Source organism: Nicotiana tabacum, chromosome 22 (genome assembly GCF_000715075.1).
Source record: "Nicotiana tabacum cultivar K326 chromosome 22, ASM71507v2, whole genome shotgun sequence".
NCBI classification, from domain to species: Eukaryota; Viridiplantae; Streptophyta; class Magnoliopsida; order Solanales; family Solanaceae; genus Nicotiana; species Nicotiana tabacum.
This window is the reverse complement of record NC_134101.1, coordinates 157,030,477-157,036,476: the sequence shown is the minus strand read 5'-3', so window position 1 is coordinate 157,036,476 and position 6,000 is coordinate 157,030,477.

Here is a 6,000-nt window from a genome sequence, read left to right as displayed (position 1 = left end):
AGACAACAGGAACAAATTTTAGTTTAGCCTAGCTTCTTGTTTTCTTGTAAGCACGGTGTAACAAGGAGATCGTTAAGCAGTGATAACAACATGCAACAGCAGTAACATCGCAGTCCCACGGTAGTCCCAGCTACCAAAAACTTCCCGAACTACATTGACCTGATTCCTGTTTAGCCCAGGATATGTAGGAAACCTTTGAAGCAAAGGTTCGGTCAAATCTTTTTCAAAAAAATGCTTCACACGGAGTACTCGGATGGGCAAAAATCGCTCGCTTTTTCTTTGCACGAAAACCCTTCGTGTATCCGGGCAAAGAGGGGCAGCTGTAAGCACGTGATTTTTGCCCTATATGAGAATTACTCCCAAAAAATCCAAAAATAAAATGATTTTTCTTTGGTGTGCAATTTTGTGATATTTTGTGATATTTTGAATAATTATTTGTATTTGTTTGTGCGTGTTTATTGATAAATTAATAAAAAATACAAAAATATGTCGCATTTTGCATATAGGATTTAATTCTACAATTGTAAGTAATTAAATTTGTTTTACAAAAATTAAAAATTACAAAATAGGCATCGTTTGCATTTTTAGCATTTAATGTCCAAATATACAATTTTATGCTTAATTAATACTTAATTGTGCGTTAATTGTTATTGGGAGTTAATTTGCGCTTTTATAACTTAATTTAGTTCTTAATAATAGTTTAAGTATTTTTATAATTTAGTTTTAGAAAAATAAAAGAAGAAAAGAGAGCGAAAATATAAAGAAAGTCGGAATTGGGCCTCTTCTTCGATTTCAAGCCATAGGCCCAAAAAATGGCCCAATCTTCCCTACGACCCAGTCCATTTCGAACTGGGTCGACCCAGTCCATAACCCAAAAGACCCAATACCCCTATCTTGCATTTCAAAGACACAAAACAAAACAAAAAAATAAAAGGAAAACCCTAAAAAAGAGCTAAGCATCCGCCCCCCCCCCCCCATTTCTCCTTCTTCTTCCTCAAAACTCCATAGCACAACCATGGCTGCCTTCACCAACATCGACCACACCCCAACCATGGCTTCCCCTCCATCTTCACGTTTTTATTTTTCCGTCGACGTCGTCCATGGTTTCTCCGTTGCTTCATCTTCTTCGTCAAACCTCCGTTGTGCGCACTGCTGCCCGTTTCTGCTCACCGTTGCTTCTGCCGGTGCGTCGTCTTCCCGTCATCCTCCTCGATGGACTGCCGCTGCCAAGATCGACTAGCTGCTGCTGCTTCTGTTTCAATCAAATGACCAAACGAACACAGCCATGGACGAGCTTCGACGTCGACCATGTCGTCGTCCATGGCTGTCCGCGATGTGTTGCTGCCTTCGCTGCCGGATCGCTGCTGCCTATCGCCGTGACCGCTGTCTTGACGTCGTGTTGTTGCTGCTCGTCGCAGCAGGTGTTGGACGGACTGCTGCTGCTGCTCGTCGCGGCAGTAGCTACGGGCTGCTTCATCTTCTCTTCGTCTTCATCGTCATTTGTTCGAGCTTTGGGTCGAGGCTCGGACAGATTTGTTTACAATCAAAGTTCTTCGTTGATTCATCTCCGGTTAGTTGTTTTTGAGTTTTATTTTGTCCAATATTTCGTTTTTATATTTCTAAAAGTTAAAATCGTTAAATATTTGATTCTTGTTTTGTTCGTTGTTGATCGTTGAAATCATTTTTTTTCTAGTTTGTTCATGTTCATGTGCTTTGTTAAAATTAATTTTCATATTTCAAAATAGAAGTTTAATTAGTTGTTTTCATGTTTATTTCATGTTTGTATTATTGTTTAAGTAAGTATTTGTTAGTTTGATGTTTGTTAGATTCAAATTGAAATTTAATCAACTATTTCTTCAATTTGTTTCATGTGTTTATGTATTGTTAGAAATTGTTAATATTGTTAAGTTCAAGTTTAAGTTCATAATTGTTTCTTCATCGATCTTGTTATTTGTTTAAAGAATTTAGTTGTATTAAAGGAATATATTGTTTTAATCGTTTAATCCGTCATGTTTGTTGTCTTAAAATAGATTCATTCATGTTCATACTTTGTTTGGATGATCTTGAATCCGAATTTTGTATAGTTTGATTTCTTGTTTACCATTTATGATTATTGCTTGAATTGTTCTCATAATCTTGTTTAAAGTTTAATATAAGAATTGTTTGTTGTAATGTTGTTAGAGTTGATTTTAAGTTCAATATGATTGAATTTAGAAATCTTCATACTTTGTTTGTTGTTGTTGTTGAATCCGAAGATAGGATTGTTTGTTGCTAAAATATTGTTCATTCAAATTTTAGTTATTCTTGGTTGTTCAATTTGTGTTCATATGATTTGTTGTTGAAATGTTGTTAAAATCATGTTCATGTGATATTGTTGTTATGATGTTCATCCGTGTTCATATTGTTGTTTGAACATTGTTAGAAATTGATCATATTGTCTATATTTTGGTTAAGTTTGATTAATTGATGTGTTATAGCTGATGGGTAATTTGGTAAATTTGTAATACGTTCAGGGGTAGTTTGGTAATTTCAGTAAGATCGGAAGGGGTAGTTTAGGAATTGTACATTTTGTAATTATTTATTTGAAGCATGGGGGACAAAATGAAATGGGGTGGGTTGTGATATGATTATTTAATATAAAGGGGGGACAAGATTTAAATTAAAGGGGGATCTTGTATTATTTTAAATAAAGCATGGGGGACAAAATATAATGGGGTGGTGTGATATATTTATTTAATGTAATGGGGATGAGTGGGAGGATAATGGGTTTGGTAGAGAAAGGGATTGATTTTAATTGATTTATGGGATGGGATATATATAGGTGAAGTCTTGAACACAAAGAAAAAAAGGGGAGACAGAAAAAAAGAGATTGAAAAAAAAAGCTGAACATTTATTCCGAAAAAAAAAAAACATTGAAACTCTCAAGAAAAGAAAAAACATACAAAGAAAAAAAATTTGAAAATTAGAAGAGAAAGTAGTACACACCTGAGAAATATTCTGGTATACAGGTGTAGAAATTAAGGGTTGAAGATTAACTAGCCTTTCAAAAATCTGAAAATTTCCTTTGGTTTCTGTCCATTATTTTCGGCATTCCTGGATTTTATTTTGAATTTTTCAAAGCTGTCACTGGGATTTTCGTTGACTGGTTATTGCTGGTTATTGTTGCTGTTGCTGTGTTACGTATTACGTTGCTGACTTTCTTCTTCTTATATTGACAATATCAGGTACACAACTGTAATTTTGGCATTTTGTAAGCTGAAATGAAGAATGGAGTGTTAAATTTTTAATTTAGTTTAATTTAATTTTTGTATTGTATTTAGGTTATTCATGTATTATTATTCTGTAAATCACTGTCATCGGCATAACTAGGCATATTATAGCGACGTATTAAATAACGCCTTTACCAGATTATTAGGAAATATAGTTAAGCCTGATTATTAATTAAAATTGTTTAAATAAAAAAAATAGAAGAAATAACGTAAAAATGGCGTTATTGAATCAGTTTGGCAAAAATTAACTAAGTTCCTTATTCATAAGGTTTTTCGTCAACGATAAGTTAATCCGAATCATGTAGTCAATTTCAGTTATAACATGAATTAGTTTGCAAACAAGTATTAGGACATGATGAATTAAAACAAAGTTAGTTAATGTTAAATTGTTTAAATTTTTAGAAATATGATTTAGTACTCAAGTTTTTATTTTTATTTCTTTCAATTTTCAGTATTTGCAAATAATTAGTTTCAATAAGCTTAAGTCTTACTAATAATTTGAATTTTAATCCAACTATGGGATAATTAGTTTTTTTTTATTTTATTTTTTTACTTTCCGATAATTCCATGTTGTATCTATGATTATAATTTTATTATTTTCTGCTAATATTTGTTTTTCTCTTCTATTTAATATGTCATTTTCAAGAATGTAGATATTGATTTTATATTTATAAAAAAACTTAGTAATAATAAAAAGGTAGTCATTAGGGATATTATTAAAGGAGTTCGCTAAAAATAAATAGATGTAAATAATACAAATGTATAGGATTCTCCATTCTCATTTATTTATTTAATTATTAAAAAAAAATTACTTAGAATTAGGGATGGATTGTTTAGTGAATTTCACTTCCTTCCCCAAAGATGATGACGCGTTAGACTCTTTAGGCGCGATTTAATTAATTTTACCTTCTTAAACTCGGATGCGCATTTCATGCGACCCAAATCTAAATCCTAAAACATCAAATAAAATATGTTTCGTATTGTGGGTGCATTTCATGTGACACAATCCAAAGACATGTTTTAAGCGATGTTCACATTCCTAAAAAATAATAATTATAATAATAAAGCGGTAAAAGATAAAATTTGCACATGGTTCATAATTGTATTAAAAATCAGATAAATAAGCTGAATATAACAGTTGAGCGACCGTGCTAGAACCACGGAACTCGGGAATGCCTAACACCTTCTCCCGGGTTAACAGAATTCCTTATCCGGATTTCTGGTACGTAGACTGTAATATAGAGTCATTCTTTTCCTCGATTCGGGATTAAAATTGGTGACTTGGGACACCCTAAATCTCCCAAGTGGCGACTCTGAAATAATTAAACCAATCCCGTTTCGACTGTCCTTTAATTGGAAAAAACTCCCTACCCACCTCGCGGTGCCGGAAAAAGGAGGTGTGACAGTAACTGCTTCATATCGTTTCTGCCATTTTGGTGCAGTCTTATACTTAGTAATTCCTTGAGTAAAACAAGCAAACAGATTTGATCACCCCTTGGCCCTTGCCATTAAAATCCTGTACATAAAAGTTAGTCCAAGAAGATAATTCTGCGAAGTTTCCAAACATAAACCATTCTCATAGTCTCCATCATCCATCATTCTCGATAACCAAATCATCCTGACTAACTTAGAAAGCAACCTTCTTATTATCTTTTGTAGCTTGAGAGTGACTGTTGCAAGTTTGAGACTACCAAGCAACATTTCTGTCTGTGCACCTTGGAGATATCCAACTTTCTTCAAAATGTTTAGTAGATCATAATACTAATCCATCTCCTATTCAATCACATCAATAAAATTCTTCAATCAGTTTCATATCTAAAGTATGAACATATTTAAACATACCAATAAGTAAGAGGCAATTGTAGTTACTTATAGACAAATTATATTAGGATTCAATCAGAGGAGTTTTTCACAAATAGCTTTTCTACGGTGGTCAATGTCCCTTTTTCATTTTTGTGGTAAGTGCATCTAAGTATCGTGCTTCCTATGAACGCTAATCCTTAGAAAAGAATAGCAATGAGATTTCACGTACCCCTCCTCCTTTCTTTGATGCTACTGGAAAGTACATATTTTGAAGAGTAGTTTTATTCAAATATCAACATTCTTTTAAGCAAAAAGAAGGTATATTCTTGAGCTCTCTTTTAAGTCTGTCTTCCACCAACAATCAGCGCAAATCACTATGGTTTCATCATCATGGAAGCTAGTAGTCTTTTCATCCCTTAATACCTTGATTCGCATCTTACCCTCTTTGTGTGCAAAACTAAAATTTTCAGAAGGCAATTTCACAAATACCTAGTAAGCAAACTGAAAGCAAAGCTGCCTAAGAAAAAAATTGAAATCTAGCAAATAATTAGTGATTCCTTAGACTTATTAAACCTAGAAGCAACGCACGAAGAAGAAGAGAAGTAATTACCTCCAAATGCAATGATCAAATCTTAGAAGTAGAGCAAAAGAACAAATAAAGAGAGACCCAAAATGAGAAACAGAGAAAATTTTAAGAAGAAGAAATACAAACTCATAGAATTCAAATTCGAAGAAACAAAGAATCTTTAGGAATCACAAGCATCAACTTTGATACCCGGTGAAGGGGTTACTCCACAGCAAGAAAAGGTGGGTGTACATGGAATACACGAAAATAATAATTTAAATCAAAGACAACTCCAAAAGATATTACATATTATAGGAATTGTAGTAGTATTACAGCCAAGAAAGAAGAAAAACGAATGATTTA